A 24,205-nucleotide genomic window follows, 5' to 3' on the forward strand; every position below is an offset into this window, starting at 1 on the left:
GACTTTTGCTCGTTACCGGAGCCTTCAACACTATATATATATATATATATATATATATATATATATATATATATATATATATATATATATATATGTATATATATATATATATATATATATATATATATATATATATATATATATATAGATAGATAGATAGATAGATAGATAGATCGATAGACTTAAAAGTGTATAGGTGAGACGTCATGAAACTTTCATTGATCGTCCTACTAGGGCCGTATTGAACCTTGTAATAAATGTTAACAAAGATTATGAGCCACACCTGGCTTATGTATTTTTCTTAGAGTAGCGAAAAGGGCATCTGTGTCTGCTGTGTAATATGGCCTTTGTAGTTCTGTTCGTACATTGGCTTTGACTTCCACCATCGTAAAGCTGATTCTCGTATGTCATCTCATGCCTCGTATACCAGCAGCAACCTCTTACGACGCACGTATCGTCTAGACTGGATAAGGAAATTCAATCTGAGACGAAGGGATCAGCCTTGCTCAGTCCCTGCAAGCCGGAAACTCTACTTATCTCCACCTGATTCGTGTCGCGTCATTTTCTGTGTTGGTATCATACTCCTTATCAGCACAAAAGTAGAGCTGTCTATTCTTCCTTTCTAGAATCATTTACGTAAGAAAAGAAAAAAAGATGCTAATCAGATATCTTTTATCAGATTCACAGCTCGTTGATAAGATTCTTAAGACATTCCCGCCAGGTATTGTGTGGCAGCGTTACTGATCACTATTGTTAGGCTCTTTACCGCTGTATATCGTTCGTGATCCTTTGATTTTAAATTTGTGACCGTCTTTATTGCCGCGCGAAAAGTCAAACGCACTCCATTTTGGCTATCGGTTCTTGCCTCAAGTCTTCCTAGATAGACTGGTACAGTAGCTTCCCTGTGGGGTACTGACTATATCATGGGGCAGAGTGGAGGCAGATGGGATGGTGGGGAATGTGTAGACTCACGGCCAAGGTAAGCATAGCAGCAGACAGCTAAGAGTACTTGAGCTATGTTAGCAGGGTCAGCGTCTTCAAGACCTAACCTAGCCAACACGGAGGAGACTAGGGTTTAGGTGGAGGGCGTCGTTCTCATTAAGACTTAACCTAGCAAATTAGGACGCGAAAGTTTAGTTGATGAGTGTTAACGTCTCCAAGACCTAACCTAGGAATCTTAGAGACGAAGATTACGATGTTGGGGCAGGAAAGGAGACACGATATGATGTAGTGTGATCTTAAGACAACATCTGCATACAAGCAAATGCATGGGAGTCTCCAGTCATAGGGTTTCTGACTTGTATTAGGAAAAGAAAACGAAAATCATAGAAAATAAGAACTGTACAGGACCGAGGCAATTGAGGGCATCACCTGAGCATCTCTGGGCAGCTGGGAGATGGTGGAACCGCAGAAATTCGAGCCAGTGAAGTTAGGATAAGGAAATAAGCCAAGTCATCAACCTGTGGACTGCAGTGGCAAAATATCCTCGTGAACTGCTGAGGAACATTGGCGGGATGGTGGTGGTGGTGTGGGCAGGCAGGGGCAGGAGGGTGGGTAAGAGGAAGGCGTGGTGTTCACTCCGTGCCTCAGTGACTGTGTGCTGGGCGTGCGGAGAGGCTGGTGCCCCGCTCTGCTCCGCGTGCCCCACTGCTCGGGCCCTCCAACTCGCAAGCCTAGCATCCTCGCGCGTCAACAGAAATTTTGTTTTCTTTGATTAAGCCAGTGTGTGGGTGTGTATGTGTGTGTTTATGTGAATATTCTACATATGTGGTAATTGATGTGAATTGTATTGAAAAATTACGAATGCGTAAAGTCTACATAAGAAGAAATTACAGTGAAGTGTTGCGCTAAAACTATTGGAAAGGATAGATGGTGACGTAATGATACCAAGTATGTTGGCAGGAAGAACTTGGTATTGTTATGGTGGAGTGTGTGGGTGCTGGCGTGGGTAGTTGAGGAGTTATGCTGGCCACCAGGGTACCCGCATCCCGCTTCACCATCTGCCTCAGTACTCGTCTAAGGATGCCAGCTGACTAAACCCCAGTTCCAATGTCCTTCCAGCCACCTGCCCAGTGATTTCCGCTGTCTTTACCCATGTGCTGGCTCACCTGTTTGTTTTACCTGCTGATACACCTGGTGCTGCTTTAATTATGGGTCTCAGTCACTGTTGTATCGCCTGAATGTTAACCTTGAACAATCATGCACTTAAGTGACTTCCCCCCCTCGACTATATGTAATACCTTCAGTGTTCATCTGCCTTCAGTACTACTTTCATACTCCTCGATATTAGTATATATCTTCCTCTTATCTATGACATTGACACGTCAGGTAACTTAGAAAAAAATGTAACTGTCGTCTTCGCACCTCATTTATTGTACTTATAACCCACATTACCACTGGTAGTTGTATTTCTTTTGTACGTCAGTTGTAATACGTCCACACCTGCAGGTTTTTTCCCCTTCCTCACCACGAAGTGAACCCGCGTGCTGTACGTCGTATATACCTCGAGGCCACAAAGCTGATCCTTCTGTGGTTTGCTCTACCACACCGTGATTATCAGCGCCACCCCTGTGGCCGCTGGTGACACACGAGGTACCGAGAATGATGGCGGGACGGGGCGAGGGGCATGTCTCCACACATCCCACTGCTCATTGGCGAGGCTGATGCTTAGACACGGGATCAGGAGATGCAAGCAGCATATTGGCCATGTGTTTGTGATGACTTTTATTGTGTGAAGGGGCGAGAGGTGTACACTCGTGTTGCCTTGTCCTTTAACCTTGTATGTATAGTCTTTATTCTTATGTGTATATATACAAACACAAACAAACCTACGCTAGATACCCATTTATCGACAAATCCAGAGAGTAGGATGAACAGCTAGGTTGGCTGTGGGCCGACTACCGTGCCCAAGATACGAACCTGGGCGGTCCCTTGCTTGAACCATGGTCAGCAATACTAAGCACAACACGGAAGCCCTTATGTGTGAGTGTGAGTGAAAGTGTGGATTAAATCTCGAAAGATGCATGCGTGAATTAATGTGCAAGATTTGCTGTGCAGTATGGATTAGCGTATGGTTTGTTATGGTGACGTGACGAGATGGAAGCATGGCTCACGCCACTCAAAGACCACAGTTTTGATTTTCTTGGTGCTCCAAGTGCGTGATCTCGACTTCAGTCTTTATATCACATTTGCATAAGGAAGTCGGAGATCTTTGTGACTGATGTATCATTTTAGAGATCAAGAGAGGAATGCCTGAAAGCCAGATATCACAGTTTTAGTTTTTGAAACTCACGTTCTTAAGATTTCAGGGAAATGCTCATAGTCTCGAGAAATGTTAGGATAGGCACGCGTTCGTCTCGGAGGGTCATCGCGTGACTTAAAAAAGGTAGACAGGAGTAGGTCGCTGCCTGCATAAAGAGCGAGGAGTGGCCGCTAGGAGAGAGAGAGAGGGGAGAGTGTGGTGGTAATCGGGGTCGTGATGGTGGGTTGGAAAGGGAGAGGAGGACACTCTTGGGGGCTGAGTAGTAGAGTTATCGTTGTTGAAGCCAAACAAGAGAGCAATGATTTAAGCTACGGGTAGAATAAGTATGTACTGAGGTGTTCAGGATAACGTAGAAGTTGAGGAATGTATAGTAGCATGTATTAAGTGGATTGTAATAAGATTTTCTTTTTTTTAAGTGAAGGGTTAAGTGGTGTTGCATAGCGTATGGATAGGGTTGGCGTAAACACCGAGAACATAAAAGCCGCGAGAGGAAATACGATTAAGGAAGTCACTGGTCCAGAAGGGGGCCGATAAATGCATCAACAAAGAGAGTTACAGAACATTTTGACAACTTGAGTGACGTTCTTGTGGTACGTGATGAGAATCGTGGGGGACCCAACGTGATGGATGGGAAGACGTAGAATGTCACGACGGTAGCGAAGTGGCGAGTTGAAGTGCAGCAATGGTGGCGTTTGTCGTTAACGTGTTCTCTGAGGGTGTGAAGGTGGTAGCCTAGGGGTGAGTGATATGTTGCGTGATGAGAGCGAAAGCAGGAGGATTATATGAGGATCAGGGACGCTAGTGATGTCTGGTAATTGCTTTGAACAATGTGGCACGGTGGCTGGGGCCCTGCAGGGGCAGCTGCTGGTGCTGCCTTTGTCTCGCTGTGCGGCAGCCTGTGCTGTACAGGAGGGTGACACCAGTGGTAGGGTGGAACAATGTACCGCGTGTAGGGGAGCTGCTGGTGGGCCAGGTGGGGGAAGGGGCAGGTGGTGGTACTAGCCAGGGGTTGCATACACTCACCCGGTCGACCTTCGGTGACTCACAGCAGTTAACCTCATATCAGCTCCTTATTGTGGTGGCATCAGTTTCACACCGTGGCAGTGAGAGGCTGTTTGTGTGTCTATGTATGGGTCTGTGTGTCCTCGGCCTAATGCCTATATGGGTGCCTACGCGTCCAGTGTTGCGATGAACAATTCAGCACAAGTATATCAGCGTGTGTACATTACCCAGTGTACAAGTATATCAGGCGCATTAAATCCCATAAGAGAAGAATAAGGTAAAAAAAAGAAATTGCCTTATAGTGACAGATTATTTCCAGTTGCCCAATTACAGTAGACATATACTAGGTCTACTTGAGGTAATGGAAGCTGTAACTAGTTAATGTAGCTAGTATACAGAGCCGATCTCATATAGGGCATCAAAAACCTCCATAAAAACAATAACTTTAGAATCACAAGATGAAAAACAAGCAAGTAAATCTTGCTTGTGATTGTTTGACTTTTGTGATTTTGTGATTGTTTGACTTGATACCATTTACAGCCTGAAAAACACCATAGAATGTAACTAATAATAACAGTCAATGTAAGAGTAAGTGGGTTATCTAGGTAGGAAACATTTACGAGTGCACATACCAGAGAGTTAGTCTCATCAGATGGTGTTGGTTGCCATGCAGTAAGCCAATCTCCCTGCAGCTGTATCCTGATCGTCATTCGTCATATTTCTCGTTCAGACTCCACCTAGATGGCGTTCCTGGATATGTAGGTATAGAGATGCAAATCGTGTTATCGTAACGTGTGTAGAGTTAAAAACTATAGATGGAGATAATGCCAACGTGGGGGAAAATACTCGCATCTGGATGAGAGATTGTAGCGGAGTGTGATCATTCGACACGAACGATTTGGGTCTCCTGGAGGAAAGGAGTGGACGTTAAATTGGTGATGAGGTCATTATTATTGACGGGATTGACATCAAGAACCAGCCAGGTGGAATGTTCTCTTTACTCACGGTTTTGGAGATCAGAAGTTCGCCGGAGCTTTGAGAGTCATAAACATTTAGTATTTAATAAGTGACGTGACTCCAGACCAAGTGTCAAGATGGCCAAGTTCGCCCACGATACCGTGGGTTTTGACCCGCAGGATCCCTTATGGTGTGAGGTGGCTAGATGCCAACTCCAATGTTTAAACTAGGTCAGAAGGATGGTGTCATCAACACCATCTCAGTATCTTTGATGATGTTTCTCCCTTGAAGTCCGTGTGATGACTCACTTGTCCGAGCCGCACTGCTTGGCTGGGCAAGGAATTTACATGATTCGCCGAAGGTTAGCCTTAAGGAGGGGGGGAATAGAAGGGTTAACGACGTGGAATTGTAAATGAAGAACATGGGAGGTGGCGTTGGGGGGTTGGGGGCGGAAGAGAGGAAAAGAGATTGGTGAGGGAGGATGAGGTGGCTGGGAGAATGGAAAGCTAGAAAGCGAAAGAGGAATTCCGTCGAAAGGTGAAAGGGAGAACGAGGGATCTCTTGGTGCAGGGAGGTGATAACGAGGCGAACTGCTGTGAAAGATACGAAGAATGAGATTTGTTTTTATATATAAGCATGGATGAAACTTGTGCGGAGGGAAGCAAGTGATTTCTTTTTCATTATTATGGAGAAAACAGATATGGTTTAGATGGTTTTCGAAATGTCAGAACTAAACCTGCGACCATATACCCTCGAGCGAGACCGCCAGCATAGCAAGGAGAGAGGCTCAGATGACCTACGGGTTTAATATGGACACCCGGATGAGGCGAGGGTAACCCTCGTTGTATGTAGATGCACGACATAAACCAATGCCGTCTGGCCTGACTTTCTTTGACAAATCTGTATGTATACATATACCCTGTGGCAGTGTTATATCTCCCAGTCCACGTACTGTTTATATGGATCTTTTGAGGCCACTCCTTCATTTGCATAGAGTAACACAGCTGCTGCTATTAGTCATATGTATGTGGCTTCTGTGCTGAAAAATCTTTTGGCTGAATTTCTGTGGAATTCGTAGCAAAAAAAGTCCTAACGCGGTCGTTTGAAACCGCGTAAAAAGTGGGTAGAAAGAAAACGGGTCGATGAAGCTAAAGTAAAAGCTTGTGTTTTGAAGCCATGGACGACCTGACACTGTTTTTAGAGACTCCTTGGCTGAGATACACGGGGTTTCCCTGGGTCATACGATATATTTCTCTTGTAAGGTTTCTTGATGGTAATGAATACGAGGGACGGGGAATAAGATATGTCCTCTGTGTTCCCGTGTGTGAGAAGACTCACTGTGTCATTTCTGATCATTAGCAACTCCATAAGACCTTAAACACTGTTTTGTAAGGCAATGAAGAACAGTTCATCATTCTTAGATATGCGTTTGCAGAATTCCTCCACGTGTCAGAAGCATTCGATGATATTGAAGCATTTTTTGAGATATACGTTCGCTCTCGGTATGATGTCGACACCTTATGATATCAATAATATTTCCTCAGGTTTATTAGATATGCATCTCAAAGGAAATTGAGCTTTCATTTTTAAGAGAAATAAACAAGAAAAACCAGTGTGCATAACCTTTGATATATTAACTGGATTACATTGACAAACAATTCGAGACAAGTTTTGCCGACATAAAACTAGTGTAGCATGAACGAATTATAACCTTTTGTCCCACAGTGTTATGGTTTGAATTTATCAAGATTGATTCTGGGAAAAAAAAATATCACGAAAGCCATTGTTATTTGTTTATGAGAGGTTCATTCTTACCCTGGCATCTGTCCATTAAGCATTTTTATATAGAAATTACTGAAAAATAATAACTGAAACGTTAGGTATAGATAAGGAGATATGAAAAGTTGTTATACAGTACAGTGTGGGAGCGTCCATGGGTCGTGTGCAGAGTGTGGGGGCCAAGTGATGTGTGACGCGTCGTGTTGGCTGGGCTTTTGACACGCTTAACCTGACGCCCGATTCGTCTCTGCCTCTCCATAACTGATACTGTCGTGTAGGGTCGCCAGCCTGGTGGGGAGGGCTTCTCATAGATATATGGCCGCCATGATTCACGCTAGTCACTTGTCCCATGTTGAGGGGAAGGTTTTATGATGCAATATTTCTCTGCAGTGACGTGAAACCTACTTCACGATAATTTATTGGGGGGTTGAAGGGGGTCATTTTATGGCCACTATTGGATCACAGTTTTACTGGATATGATCATCCAACCGTAAGAGTATTTTCATTTAAGGTGCGAAGGTAGAAGCGTTGCTAGATACGTAAAAGCTACGGGAGAACATACAGGCAGTTATTTTAAAAGCTACAGTATAAAAAGTGAAACAAAATTATCTCTCATTTTTGCTTTTGTAATTATAGACATGTTTGTGGTTAATGAAACTGTCTGTAACATCATGATTCAGTCAGGGGGGTTCAGTAAAAGTCTTTTGCTCATCACGGTCGACTCACACCACCCGCGTGGAACTAGCAATTGACTCATTATGAGTGACGATCGGTTGTTAGCGATTATACGTGCATGATGCACGGGTTCATTTTGGGGACATTGTGTGATACAGTAGGGGTCTAACCCTTTTGAGGTCGACGGTACGACCCTTGTGCATCATGATCGACTTTGCTTTTGACTTAATGCTTAAGGGTTAGGTCCAAAGGCCAGGTTCAGTCATAGCCGAGGGTCGTACCTTCATGTTAAAGGGTCGTACTGTCGTGCTCTTATATCCTCTCGTCATGCTGGTGTTAAAAAAAAAGATTTAAAAAGAATATTACGTTTGACTGTTTCAGAGATCAAGATATGAAACTGACTTATTTTCCCTGCTGTACTTGTCAGTTATTTAATTACCTTATTATTGCAGTACATTCTCGCGCTCATCCGGTCTTTCTGTGTGAGTTCCACTCTTTTTCTTCTTGTCTCATTAGTTCAATGAATTTAAAGGTGACTAATACTTGTTTTAAGGTCTTATCTCACCGTTTTATTTTTTCCTAAATACCTCCCAAGCCTCGCCTGCTTCTCAGCTGTGGTAATCATGGTACAATACCCGCCACCTCGTATCATCCTGGTGTCATGTGTGTATCGCTGTGGATCTCGTATTACCTCCGTCATATTCTCGTCCAGGGTCTGATGCGTCACGCTCCAGGCAGGCTAGCCTGGCAGTTGAAACTTGGCGCGGATAATCCAGTCTATATAGGGATTCCTGTTCTCTTAGCCCAGCACTTGATGTGCTTTATATATATGTATCTATCTATATATATATATATATATATATATATATATATATATATATATATATATATATATATATATTATTGTTATTATTATTATTATTATTATTATTATTATTATTATCATTATTATTATTGTCGCTGTCTCCCGCGTTAGCGAGATAGCGCAAGGAAACAGACGAAAGAATGGCCCAACCCACCCACATGCACATGTATATACATAAACGCCTACACATGCACGTATACATACGTATACATTTCAACGTATACATACATATACGTACACAGACATATACAAATATACACATGTACATATTCTTTCCTGCTGCCTTCATCCATTCTCGTTGCCACCCCGCCTCACATGAAGCTGCAGGAGCCTTTAGAAAGGCCTTTGGTATCACCAGGACTCTCACAGAAATTGGTGTGGGTGATATATATATATATATATATATATATATATATATATATATATATATATATATATATATATATATATATATATATATACATAAAACGCGAACTTCCATAAAACTCATAATGCTGTGTTTGCACCATAGCCCAGTGCTCATTGTACCCACCTACCACACAGATGGTACGGGGTTCGAGTACTTGCTGTTAGAGGGCATTGTGCATATATATATATATATATATATATATATATATATATATATATATATAGAGAGAGAGAGAGAGAGAGAGAGAGAGAGAGAGAGAGAGAGAATGACATTGTAGACGCATATTGGATTCCCATGTAATGTTCAGAACTATTGATCTCAAAGGCATAACAAAAATCGTGAAATATAAATTCCTATGATCTGCTGGAAGCTGGAGCTTTCCCATGGTCGTGGGTGCCTTTAGGGAGAGGTGGGAGTCGAGCTTCAGAAACCAGAGTCCAGTTTCTTTTACCATGGGATCTGGAGTTGTATGGCGTTGTCCCTCACCCTAGCTAGTGTAGTGATGGTTTGGCTGTGTTAGGGTTCCAAGTCTATGAAGACAGCGGTATCTTCAGGTTACCACGATGTGTGTGTGTGTGTGTGTGTGTGTGTGTGTGTGTGTGTGTGTGTGTGTGTGACGATGTTCTAGGTTCATAGTGTTAGTACTGGGTGTTTGTGGTGTGTTTACACGTAAGGGTGTACTGGATGGGTGTACATGTGGGAAGATAAGTGTCTGTAAGATAATTGGCTGCCTATAACGTGTGTGGAATTATTGTGCTGTGCGACGCTCTGGTTTGCTTAGAACGCCCTGAGTGTGACGGTACGACACTTGGGGTCGTCACATCGTAGGCTATCGTGTCCAAGGCCCGTACCATCGTGCTCGAGGGCTTCGATTTCAGTTCTATGCCACTAAGGGGGTTTGGGGCACTGTGATGTATGGGACAGCAGCCCCACACCCTTTGTGGTGTCCCACCACCACAAGACATTACGGCCCCGCGCGACACCGGGGAGTTGACACACCAGTGTGTGGTGTTGTCACGTCAGTCGGGGAAGCTTTTTAAAAGATTGTGTGGCGGGAGGGAGAATTTTGTAGGTACATACACAACAGAAAGACAGTTTGTCTAGGATTTTAATGATCCCTTTTTTATATATATATATATATATATATATATATATATATATATATATATATATATATATATATATTTATATATATATATATATATATATATATATATATATATATATATATATATATATATATATCGTATAGTAGTTGGTGTAGAATTTTCCTGGAAATGGGATGCGATTTTTTTTGTGGATAATGGAGACTAAATCCATGGAAATATTTTGGAGTCGGAGAGATGATTATGACATCTTATGGTAGATTTGTAGTTTTTATATATATGTCCCAGTGCGGTGTAGAGGTTGTGGATGATGAGGGAAGAATTAAATGTGTCGAGTGGTCGTAGTGGTAGAAGGGAGAGAGAAGACGTGGTTGGTGGCGAGGAGACGACAGGATGGGACAACTTCAGGTCCTGGGACGTGTGGCATGTGTCCAGGCAAGAAGACGACAGAGGTGTACTGTATACGTATACGTAGGTGGTGTTATGTGTGGTGGAGGAGGGGGGTGGCATGTGAATTGGATCTGTGAGTGGTGGTGGGGATTGTGAGGTGGATCTGTGAGTGGTGGTGGTGGTGGTGGGGATTGCGAGGTGGATCTGTGAGTGGTGGTGGTGGTGGGGATTGTGAGGTGGATCTGTGAGTGATGGTGGGGGGGGTTGTGAGGTTGAGGCATCATAGGTGGTGTGTGGGGGAAGATAGCGAGACCGACGTAGATGTGAAGGGCAGGTTGTGTATACTGTGTGTGGTTGTGTTACTTGGAGACACTGTACACTTATGTTGCCCCGTCTCTTATCCTTGTTTATATTACATGTCTTAACCTTATATATATATATATATATATATATATATATATATATATATATATATATATATATATATATATATATATATAGTACGTGTGTGTGTGTGTGTGTAATTGTAATAACGCAGATGGCATGGGAAAAACATGCCCCAATCAAGCAAGAGTCACCTCGGGTGAAAGGACTGAAGCGAGAGAAAATGAATGTAGACATTATTCTCGGCACCACAGGTCGTGGTACGCCTGGCTCTTACAGAACGCAGGAAGGGTAGAGGAAGACGCGACACGAAGGTAGGAATAGAATACCATCGTGCCTCCGTTGGGAGGAAGGTGGGTTATGGTAACGGCCAGTCCTCCAGCGGTCGATCTGCACACGAAGACTTTGGGAAGCAGCAGCCACGCTGGTTTGGGCCCGACCGACCCGTGGGGGTTTGGTGACACATGCAGACACCTCACAAGAACAGCGACAGACATGATACCTACAGAGAGGGAGAGAGAGAGAGAGAGAGAGAGAGAGAGAGAGAGAGAGAGAGAGAGAGAGAGAGAGAGAACGTATGTGTGTGTGTTTGTGTGATTACTGCACTGGAGGACCTGGGCTTCGCCACAACAACATCACAACAGAGGCCCACCACAACTACCCTCCTCCCTAGACACCACCAGCATCAATAACAAACGGCGTTCCCAGCAGTAACTTCCCTGGGGAGTGCATGAACCACTTTACTCACCCCCTCCTCTCTCTCTCTCTCTCTCTCTCTCTCTCTCTCTCTCTCTCTCTCTCTCTCTCTCTCTCTCTCTCTCTCTCTCTCTCTCCCTCCGTCTCTCTCTCTCTCTCTCTCTCTCTCTCTCTCTCTCTCTCTCTCTCTCTCTCTCTCTCTCTCTCTCTCTCTCTCTCTCTCTCAGGAGTGGTCAGGCACTGCGGGAGGCCAGGTACCACTGGCTCTGAGCCAGTGTGAGGCACTCCGCTCCACCTGACCCGCCCGAGAACCACCTGCGGTTTCTTTTCTTGACTAAGGTTTCTGGTTTCATCTGTGGTGGCATTCCCCGGATGGTTTCTGTACTTGCCTGTGGTTTACTTCTCAATAGGTTTCTTTTTTTGTGTGTGTGAAATCTTTTCACCTGGGGTTTCCATCATGCGTGGTTTCTTAGCTGGGTTTCTATGGCCAGATGGTCATTTATCGGCCTGGGAGGCTCACACACACACAGACACACACACACACACACACACACACACACACACACACACAAACACACACACACACACCAGTGTCCCTACCGTGACAACTGTGGTCCGCCAGGGAGGGGACGTGAGGCAGGGTGCGTTGAGAACGTTTTCGTACAGTCTCAGGCCTCTTTTTTCCTCCTACGTCATGGGCCACTAGGTTTCTAATTTATCCAGTTCTTAAAAGGAAGTGTGCGTAATCTAGTCTTTGCTGATAAACCACGAGGAAAATGAACCACGATAAGCCCCAAGTGCACTTTCATGCAGTAATCACACCGTCAGGGGAGGTGTCTCCCTAGCGATGTAGACGACCCACTGGTACTGACTTCATCATTCTCTAAGCTACATTCGCCTGCAGTGCCAGTCACCTGGGGCTATATAGAGCGGTGTATTAAAGACTCCATTGTGTAGAAGTGGTGTGGCAGGGGCGTCCAAGTGAAGGGTGACATCTCCGTCCCTTGCAGGAGCGCCCAAGTGAAGGGTGACATCTCCGTCCCTTGCAGGGGCGTCCAAGTGAAGGGTGACATCTCCGTCCTTTGCAGGGGCGCCCAAGTGAAGGGTGACATCTCCGTCCCTTGCAGGGGCGTCCAAGTGAAGGGTGACATCTCCGTCCCCTGGCGTGTGCTTGAAACACGAGCAGTAACAAGAGCCGTAACAGTAGCAGTCACACTCCAGTCTTCAGGAGAAAAAAGGGTCCCGCGTCTTCGGAGGTCACGCCATCCCGCTCTGAGGATCGCACCGCCGCGCTCAAGGTGTCGTACACCGCGCTCAAGGGTCGTACACCGCGTTCAAGGTGTCGTACTGACGTGATCTTGGATCGCACCGTCGTGCTCTACTATTGCATCGCCATGCTCAAAGATCGTACCGTCTTCCTCTACCCCTGTACCGGCGTGTTTAAGGATCGTACCGACGTACTCAAGGATCGTACCGTCGTGCTCTGCCAATGTACCGCCGTGTTCAAGGATCATACCGTCGTGCTCTACCACTGTACCGTCGACGTGTTCAAGAGCCTCACAGTTGTGGCGTGTGGCAAGTAAGGACCTGGTCGGCTGGCATGTCCTTCCTGGGATGGGCGTGGGCGGCAGGGAGGGCGCGGTGGTTGGGGGGGTGAGGTGATCATACTGCTGTGGTGTGGTTGTTGAGGTTTCTTATTGCTACGTACGAGGGGAGGAGGTGGTACATGAGGCAGGTGTGGTGCATGGGGAGGGGGTGGTACATGGGGAGTGGGAGATACATGGGGAGGAGGTGGTACATGAGGCAGGTGTGGTGCATGGGGAGGGGGTGGTACATGGGGAGGGATGGTTCATGGGGAGGGATGGTTCATGGGGAGCGGGAGCTACTTGGGGAGGGGACAGTAGATGGGGAGTGAGAGTTACATGGGGAGGAGATGGTGCATGGGGAGGGGATGGTTCATAGGGAGCGGGAGATACATGGAGAGTGAGAGATACATGGGGAGGAGATGATGCATGGGGAGGGGATGGTACATGGGGAGGGAATATTTCATGGGGAGTGAGAGCTACATGGGGAGGGAATATTTCATGGGGAGTGAGAGCTACATGGGGAGAGGATGGTTCATGGGGTAGTAAAAAAGTCCGTAATATAGAAAATGGAATATGGATATCTTTTACATTTTTATATTTGCAAGTTCAGAGACCAATTTCTAAGGTCGATTGTAAGTTAACTGGCAGTTTCAATAGTATTATGTTAATGTTCGGTTATTTTCTGACGTCAAAGAGTAATGTATTCGTTTTGGTTATTGTTATATTAGGTGGTTTGGTCGTATATGGAAGCAAGAGTGTCTTTTTTTTCAACAAACATCTGTTAATAAACAGCGTTGTTGTTAGAATATGTCAAGCTTAATCACACATGTTATATTAACTTACGGTAAAGCCAGACGTGGGTATGTAACCACGGGAATAAAGAATCAAAGATTTGAATTTATTGTTAAAACTGAGGGCGGAGTGGGTGGTGTGTTGGGGTCTCATGGCCATGCGTGTGTGTGTGTGTGTGTGTGTGTGTGTGTGTCCGTTGGGGGAGGTGGGTATCGAGTGTGGGAGGACGGGTTGTGGGGGAGATGTGGGGAGGCGCATCGTTCAAAAACAATGGCCCTGTGCCTCCTCCCCTCCAACTCCACCACCCGAACGACACGTGTCCCGCCCATCAGCTCTTGTGCCGCCCACTTCCCTAACACCACTACATTATCCATACACGTACCGCTAACACCACTACATTACCCATACACGTACCGCTAACACCACAACATTACCCATACACGTACCGCTAACACCACTACATTACCCATACACGTACCACTAACACCACTGCATTACCCATACACGTACCGCTAACACCACTACATTACCCATACACGTACCGCTAACACCACTACATTACCCATACACGTACCGCTAACACCACTACATTACCCATACATGGACCGCTAACACCACTGCATTACCCATACATGGACCGCTAACACCACTGCATTACCCATACATGGACCGCTAACACCACTACATTACCCATACACGTACCGCTAACACCACTACATTACCCATATATGGACCGCTAACACCACTGCATTACCCATACATGGACCGCTAACACCACTGCATTACCCATACACGTACTACTAACACCACTACATTACCCATACACGTACCGCTAACACCACTACATTACCCATACATGGACCGCTAACACCACTACATTACCCATACACGGACCACTAACACCACTACATTACCCATACATGTACCGCTAACACCACTACATTACCCATACACGTACTACTAACACCACTACATTACCCATACACGTACCGCTAACACCACTACATTACCCATACATGGACCGCTAACACCACTACATTACCCATACACGGACCACTAACACCACTACATTACCCATACACGTACTACTAACACCACTACATTACCCATACACGTACCGCTAACACCACTACATTACCCATACATGGACCGCTAACACCACTACATTACCCATACACGGACCACTAACACCACTACATTACCCATACATGTACCGCTAACACCACTACATTACCCATACACGTACTACTAACACCACTACATTACCCATACACGTACCGCTAACACCACTACATTACCCATACATGGACCGCTAACACCACTACATTACCCATACACGGACCACTAACACCACTACATTACCCATACACGTACTACGAACACCACTACATTACCCATACACGTACTGCTAACACCACTACATTACCCATACATGGACCGCTAATACCACTACATTACCCATACACGTACCGCTAACACCACTACATTACCCATACATGTACCGCTAACACCACTACATTACCCATACACGTACTACTAACACCACTACATTACCCATACACGTACCGCTAACACCACTACATTACCCATACATGGACCGCTAACACCACTACATTACCCATACACGGACCACTAACACCACTACATTACCCATACACGTACTACTAACACCACTACATTACCCATACACGTACCGCTAACACCACTACATTACCCATACATGGACCGCTAACACCACTACATTACCCATACACGGACCACTAACACCACTACATTACCCATACACGTACCGCTAACACCACTACATTACCCATACACGTACCGCTAACACCACTACATTACCCATACATGGACCGCTAACACCACTACATTACCCATACACGGACCACTAACACCACTACATTACCCATACACATACCGCTAACACCACAACATTACACGTACTGCTAACACCACTACATTATCCATACACGTACCGCTAACACCACTACATTACCCATACACGGACCACTAACACCACTACATTACCCATACACGTACCGCTAACACCACTACATTACCCATACACGTACCGCTAACACCACTACATTACCCATACACACCAGTGACGTCATCACCCACCCAGACTGGGCCAGGAGTCGCTTCAGGTGTGGAAGTGTTGAAGTTTGTTATGAACCTCCGGCACATATATGGCCAAGGCGATAAACTAACGCGTTATATGTGAACTACGAATGAACCAATACGTTAATGACAGGAGTTGTGCGCGAGTAGATGTGTACTAAAATGTATTCCAGTGTTCCGTCAAGATTAAAGGCTAAACTACTTTCTTTCAGACTATTCCGAGTGGGAAATTAGGTCCGGGTTTTTTTTTTTCCATTTTTTTTTGTTCCATTCACCGTTTTCTATTAAGTTACCATGTTGACATATTCTCTGTAGTGACGTGGTCTTCTCTTCCTTACGTCATCTGCCGGGTGTTGTGGTGGGTTGGGTTGGGTTGGGGAGGAAGCATCGTGTTGGGTTGGGTTGTGGAAGAGGCATCTGTTTTTATAATCCTGTCGCTTTATATGCTGTTGGAATTTAAGAAACTGTAATTGTCCTCCAGGAGATCACCTCGTCATAGACCATCAGGTCTTGTGTCATGGCGTTACCTGTGTGTACTGCCAGCCATGTACACCGGGGCGGTAGATATTGTCTCCTCCTGTCGCTGCTGTGTGTGTGTGTGTGTGTGTGTGTCACTCACCGACCAGACCCCGGTCACTCTCCTGAAGGAGGAGGTCCATGGCGGCTCCACGACAATAGCCCGGCAGACTCCCCCAGGACTCTACTTTTGGGAGACGACCGCTCGTAAAGAACATGGAAGACGCGTCGGGTTATTTCGCTGGCCATTTATCAAGCAGTTTTTGCCTTGTGTGTAGTTTAGCATCTAGAAAGCTTCTCCCCTGTGTGTGTGTGTGTGTGTGTGTGTGTGTGTGTGTGTGTGTGTGTGTGTGTGTGTGTATGTATGTTTGTGTGTGTATGTGTGTGTGTGTGTGTGTATGTATGTTTGTGTGTGTATGTATGTTTGTGTGTGTGTGTGTGTGTGTGTGTGTGTGTGTGTGTGTGTGTGTGTATGTGTGTGTGTGTATGTGTGTGTGTGTGTGTGTGTGTGTGTGTGTGAGTGTGTGTGTATGTATGTTTGTGTGTGTATGTGTGTGTGTGTGTGTGTGTGTGTATGTATGTGTGTGTATGTATGTTTGTGTGTGTATGTGTGTGTGTGTGTGTGTGTATGTATGTTTGTGTGTGTATGTATGTTTGTGTGTGTGTGTGTGTGTGTGTGTGTGTGTGTGTGTATGTGTGTGTGTGTGTGTGAGTGTGTGTGTGTGTATGTATGTTTGTGTGTGTATGTATGTTTGTGTGTGTGTGTGTGTGTGTATGTGTGTGTGTGTGCATGTATGTTTGTGTGTGTGTGTGTGTATGTATGTTTGTGTGTGTATGTATGTTTGTGTGTGTGTGTGTGTGTGTGTGTGTGTGTGTCGCAACATCAGCACAGCTTTCAAGCTCCCTCTCCCACAGAGTTGGGTTGTGTTTAGGATACAACAAAGTTATAATGGGGGCGTGTTATATTGCACATTAGTTTCGCAAGACCTGAAGGAAAAAAAAAAAAAGAAATACGCCCGAAAGATAAGAATTCCTCTTGAAATTTAGGTCCGACACAGCTTTTATAGACGGCGATAAAAGAGAGCGTTTACAAGATAGATATAGATTAGGAAGAAAGAGACGATAGATATTTTTTCTTTTTGCCAAAAATGAGCAAATATCAGAAATATCTGTTATATCTTGTCTATTAACTGGAGTAGAATGATTACCAATGATCACTTAATGTTCGCGAAGGCTGTTCACCAGACTTCCTGGTGACTGTGGTCGATAATTTGGTTAGTTGAGCTAAAACGGGTTAAGGTGTTCGCGGCAGCCCGTGTGGGTCAGCAGTGGTGGTCCGTGAGGCCCGTCCCTCCCACCATAGGTGACTGAACCATGAGGTCCAGCGCTGGTCTTTATAAGGGATCCAGCTCCTCTTCTGGGAGGATTCCATTCTCCTGTTATGGCGCCCGAGCAGCTCAAGATGATGATGCCCTTATGATGCCTGAATTGCGCACGTCGAAGCTGTTTTGATGCCGGAGTTGCGCAACCCGATGCTCCGTTGGTGCCTCACTGGCGCAAGCGGAAGTTCTTTCGCCATAGCTGATTCATACCTCCATTTTCTTTGCTATATATGTCCACGTTTTCCTTAAAATATGATTGTAATTATATATATATATATATATATATATATATATATATATATATATATATATATATATATATATATATATATATCTTTCTCTTTCTTTCAAACTATTCGCCATTTCCCGCGTTAGCAAGGTAGCGTTAAGAACAGAGGACTTGGCCTCTGAGGGAATATCCTCACCTGGCCCCCTTCTCTGTTCCTTCTTTTGGAAAATTAGAAAAAAAAAACAAGAGGGGAGGATTTCCAGCCCCCCGCTCCCTCCCCTTTTAGTCGCCTTCTACGACACGCAGGGAATACGTGGGAAGTATTCTTTCTCCCCTATCCCCAGGGATATATATATATATATATATATATATATATATATATATATATATATATATATATATATATATATATATTATTCTCTCTCTCTCTCTCTCTCTCTCTCTCTCTCTCTCTCTCTCTCTCTCTCTCTCTCTCTCTCTCTTTTGGGGGCTTAGATGAAACAGTGTGGAGGAAGATGGCTGTTGAAATTGAAATATTTGAGGACTATATTTTGAGGGAGTAGGGTTGATGGAAAGAAGTACTGTGGTAAGAGAGTAGTGTGGCTGTGAGAGGAGTATGTCTGGGGGAGCAGTAGTGGGGTAGCTGAAATGGAGAGGACGTGGGGGAGAGGATAAGTAAGAGCTTACATGGAGGAAGTGGAGGGAAGAACGTTTGGGTGGAAGGATGGGATGAAAGATGGTTTTTGGGTCGGGATTCGAACATGCAGGAGGGTGTAAGGCGTGTACGGGATAGTGCAAATTGGAGCGAGTGGTACACAGTGAAAGACGTGCTATCAGGGGGCATTAGAAGTGGTCAGGGGAAAGCACTGAAATATCTGGGGGCTTTAGCTTCGATGCATCATACAAGAAGGCTAGACAGTGGATGTTAGCGAATGAGGCCATTCTTCGTGTGTTCCTGGCGCTGCCTCGGTATGCGGGAAACTGCGAATAAATATGGAAAATAATAAATTGATGGACAATAATTATTTTCGTTTTATGTTTAAATGATTAAGTTCTGTTGCTCAGTTTAGAGATCTAATGTCGGAATAGTTAACATTACTAAGAATATATCCAGGATAAGTTGAATACGTAAGGATATTCATCTTTAGAGTTTGGCAGAACAAACGCTTAGAAGATATCCTAAGGTAAAATTATGTTACGTGTAAAATATATCCTAAAGTAAAATTAGGTAAAATTATGTTACGTGTAAAATATATTCTAAGGTAAAATTATGTTACGTGTAAAATATATCCTAAAGTAAAATTAGGTAAAATTATGTTACGTGTAAAATATATCCTAAAGTAAAATTAGGTAAAATTATGTTACGTGTAAAATATATTCTAAGGTAAAATTATGTTACGTGTAAAATATATTCTAAGGTAAAATTATGTTACGTGTAAAATACCACATATTTTGCATTAAATAGAATTTGCGATTTATGTTATACAAAAAAAGGGATGTTTAACATGACTTAAGAATATTTACAGGTTATTTTTCATTATGAAACAAATACAGGATTGTTTACGGGACGTAAATATATTTTCTGAGTATTTAGTATGATGTAGTAATATTTGCTGGATATTTTATCTTGCGATAACCTGTTCTGGGATATTTTTGTGGGGATATTTTTGCCTCGTGAGGAAATTTTTCCTAGATCGAAGACGGAGTCTCGCTTGGAGGAAATATCATGACCAACGTCATGTCCAGAATTAGGCGAAATTTCCCGCAAATCTGTCCAGTCCCAGAGAGGCGAACTCCACTTGTGTGCATCCAGAACCTTCAGGCTCGTAAAGGCTAAGGTTACTTGTCTCTACGGCGGGGCTTGCGACCATCTTGTGTAATGCGGCTTAGCACTGTCTTGCCAGCTGGGCTCATCCCATGGCGGTTTACAGTATGATGACGTCAGAGGAAGTGTGTGGTTATGGCTATGACGGCGGGCGGGAACCCCGGTGTAGCGGACGGTTTAGTGGGTGTAGCGCTCACTTTAGCGGATGGAGCGCAGACTTTAATAATGGATTTAGTGGCCAATTTAGTGACTCCAGCGTGGTCTTCAGTGTGTGTTTGTAGCAGATACTTTTATGAGAGTGATGAACTCGGTGGTGGTATGTTCACGCAGCTGAGACATTTTTATGTTGATCGGAAATAACGGACACTTGACAAGGCTTATCAAGTCGCGCTAAATTTAGCGGTTGTACCTGTCGCTCTACGAGCTGACGCTGGCCCCGTGTGTTGCTGGGGACGCCATTAATGAAGGTGTCGTAAACTTTAGTGTGGGGTCAGGTTCATACGTCACACCTTCATCATACCCAAGGTGGTCAAAGGGGGGGTTAAAACGGGCGCTTAGATAACGTGAAAGTTGACGCTCGAGAGAGAGAGAGAGAGAGAGAGAGTGTGTAACGGACGCTTGAACGCGTAAAGCGGACACTGTGAATTGAATGGCTTTAGCAAACAAGTTTCTCTCAGTGCAGCCTGGGAGGGCTCCTCTCCTCTCCCAGGTGAGAGTGTGGGAGAGGTGCATGACCCACCCCCCTTCCTCTCCCATTGATGGCCTTTAAATTGCTTCCTTCCTTATCCTGCCAGCTCTCTCTCTCTCTCTCTCTCTCTCTCTCTCTCTCTCTCTCTCTCTCTCTCTCTCTCTCTCTCTCTCTCTCTCTCTCTCAGACGTACGATGGCTAACAGCGGCCACTTGGCAGATGGAACCCAATTCTGTTTCCATGACCCTTTGTTGACCCTACGCAACCCTACACTCTCTCTCTCTCTCTCTCTCTCTCTCTCTCTCTCTCTCTCTCTCTCTCTCTCTCTCTCCCTCCCCGGTCATGGCCAGATGACGTCAGGCCAGGTAGGGAAGTGCTTCTGTAATAGTGTCCTTCATGTCGGAGTTGGCCTCATGCTGCAAGGCAAAGAAATTGGTTTCTAATGATAGTGTTCACGTATGGCAAGAAATTGGTTTCTAATGATAGTGTTCACGTAAAGCAAGAAATTGGTTTCTAATGATAGTGTTCACGTAAAGCAAGAAATTAGTTTCTAATGATAGTGTTCACGTGAGGGAAGATATTGGTTTCTAAAGTTATTGTGCACGTAAGGCAAGAAGTTGGTTTCTAATGATAGTGTTCACGTAAGGCAAGAAATTGGTTTCTAAAGTCAGTGTTCACGTAAGGCAAGAAATTGGTTTCTAAAGTTAGTGTTCACGTAAGGCAAGAAATTGGTTTCTAAAGTTAGTGTTCACGTAAGGCAAGAAGTTGGTTTCTAAAGTTAGTGTTCACGTAAGGCAAGAAATTGGTTTCTTAAGTTAGTGTTCACGTAAGGCAAGAAATTGTTTCTAAAGTTAATGTTCACGTAAGGCAAGAAATTGGTTTCTGATGTTAGTGTTCACCTAATGCAGGAAGGTGGTTTCTAATGTTAGTGTTCACGTCAGACAGGGAGGTGGTTTCCAATGTTAGTGTTCAGTGAAGCAGGGAGATGGTTTCTAATGTTAGACAGGAGGATGGTATCTACTGCTAGAGGACAGGAAGGTTTTCTAATATTGGTGTTCACTAAGACAAGTTAGTAAGGCAGGGATATGGTTTTTAATAGTTTTTAGTAAGAAATTGAAGTGGTTTTTCATGCTGGTGTCCATGTAAAGGCAATGAGGTGGTTTCTAGTTATTGTTCACAAGGTAGGATGATGGTTTCTAATGTTAAATGTTACCATAAGTTTGGAAAGTGGTTTTTGATTTTAAGTGTTAACGAAAGGCAGAGAAGTGGTCTCTGATATTAGTGTACACCTAAATCAGGGAGTGGTTTCTAATGTTAGTGTTCACGTCAGGTAGGGAAGTGGTTTCTAATGTTAGTGTTAGCGTCAGGCAAGGAAGTGGTTTCTAATGTTAGTGTTCATGTCAGGAGGGGAAGTGGTTTGTAGTGTTAGTGTTAACGTCAGGCAAGAAGGTGGTTTCTAATGTTAATATTCACGTCAGGGAGGGAGGTGGTTTCTAATGTTAATATTCACGTCAGCGAGGAAGGTGGTTTCTAATGTTAATGTTCACGTCAGGAAGGGAGGTGGTTTCTAATGTTAGTGTTCACGTAAGTGTTTTTAGTCAGACAGGATGTGGCCAGCAGTGTCTGGTGCTCGACCCGCCCTGGATTTAGTCTCCTTGTACCATCGGCTGGTGTTACACGTACCGTCGGCTGGTGTTACACGTACCGTCGGCTGGTGTTACACGTACCGTCGGCTGGTGTTACACGTACCGTCGGCTGGAGGTTACACATACTATCGTGTAATATTGTACCGTGGACCTGATCGTGGATCCCAGGTGTGTGAGTGTGAAGTAGTTTGGTGAAGGATGTGGGAAGTGTTTTTGTTGAGTTTGGTTATTTATTGTACTTGTACCGTGGTTGACTGGTTTGTTATATCGTACCGTCACTCGGTTTACTGTGGCCCTGTACCGTAGGGCAGAGCTACACGTACCGTCAGTCATTGTAACGTTGGATGAACATCGTAAAGTATTGCAATTCCACAGTGCCTATGGCCACATTGCACTGTAGGTCATCTGATCCAGCGGGCTATGACAACCCGCAGATCTCGTAAAGAAAAGAAAATGGCCAAAGTCCTGACATTTACGACGGTGAGTGCCTAAACCGTGCTACGAGAGGACACATAAGGCATTAGAGACCATTCTTCGAGATGTGAATTATGGGTACATCAATCTTGAATGGATGCGTCCTTTATAAGCAGTCCTATTGAAACGGTATAAGAATTTTCATTTTGTCCTGTTAGATAAAATGGGCTGGAAGATTTACTTTTTAAGCAAGGTTCCCATCGAATTTACTTGAGACAACCCTGTGAATCCGGGTTTTTGAAGTGAAGGCTAGGTTATATAGTGTTCCAGTGTAACTTATTGTAATGTACAGTAATTAGTGATAAGTTATATGTTATTCCGGTGTTGCACCGTTGTAGATGGCTAGGTGAGAGATGGCGGGAATCTCGGCCATCTGTAGGGGATGTGTAAACATTCAAGCCGGAGGCGAGACTGGCGGGTTGCGCCGAACTGTGGCGGATGGGAACCAACGCCGCCCGCCGGCGGAGGAAGTGTGCTAGGGCGGAGGACCTTTTTTGGAAGTCTATGAATACTTCTTTATTTTTTGGAAATATGTGAATACTTCTTTATTTTTTTACTTTATATTCGCATTTATACACCTACCCTAACTCGATACAGGTTAAGTCAACCAAACCAAACCAAACAATCGAACGTAAAGTGAATGTTTAATAAAAAAAAAGATTTGATCACTTTACCGTGTTGGAAATGGCGCTCCCTCGCGTACTTGGAAAGGAGCTAGAGAACTAGTGCAGGACCTGCCCCCGATAGCCTGCTGAAGGGAACATGACTGAGTGAGTGTGCAGACTGGTGATAAATGTTGCCCCTCGGCCTGGACCAGCGAGCTCGGCCGGGTCCGTCATACATACATGGCTAGAGTCAAGTGTAGGTTAAAATCATTGGTGATGGTGAGTGGTGGGGCGCGGTGTTCGGGCTGCGTAAGCTGGTTTTTTGTCAAAAAGTTAAAAAAAAAACCGATTCTGGATATTCGTAATGGCTGGATTATTTAGATTCAGACTCATGATGTGGAGTAAGCGCCTGGACTACGACCGTACAACCCTCTGGTGTGATGCTTGGCCTCCAACCTTCCCCAAGGGCCGCGTCATCAGTGCTAAGGGTCTTGTTTAAGGGTACGACCCTAACCACTTGTTTGGCCGTATTTATGTGATTAAAGCTTTACTGACTTGCTAAGTAGACTCACGAGAGTTAAAATGTCAGGTATCCCCGTGAATCGTAGGGCTGGTAACAACGCAGCTGCTTTCTGTCGTCAGGCTGGAAGTGTCGTACTCCAGTGGTGGTTGCCGGTAGACAGGGTCTGAGGAAGATGTGTCTCACGTTACCCCTTTGTATGAAGTAATTTAAACCCCTGGTTACGTAAGCAGTATCTGGCAGTATGTCAAGCTTTTCACTCTCAATCTAATTGGACGATGATTACCGGTGAATGT

The 24,205-nt window shown here is 44.6% G+C and overlaps 1 protein-coding gene across 4 annotated transcripts in view; it reads left to right on the forward strand.

Annotated features, from left to right (window-relative positions):
• The first annotated feature begins 1,579 nt into the window (after positions 1–1,579).
• The window catches only part of Unc-76 (fasciculation and elongation protein Unc-76), a 130,041-nt gene continuing 107,415 nt past the window's right edge, over positions 1,580–24,205 (forward strand). The window contains exon 1 of one of the 4 annotated variants that reach the window (XM_071694141.1): positions 1,580–1,730. The gene's annotated coding sequence lies outside the window, so the exon portion shown is untranslated. Of the gene's footprint in view, positions 1,771–24,205 lie in introns of all 4 variants that reach the window. The other 3 variants (XM_071694142.1, XM_071694143.1, XM_071694144.1) reach the window with 3 other exon arrangements.

This window comes from Panulirus ornatus, chromosome 56, assembly GCF_036320965.1.
Source record: "Panulirus ornatus isolate Po-2019 chromosome 56, ASM3632096v1, whole genome shotgun sequence".
NCBI lineage: Eukaryota > Metazoa > Arthropoda > Malacostraca > Decapoda > Palinuridae > Panulirus > Panulirus ornatus.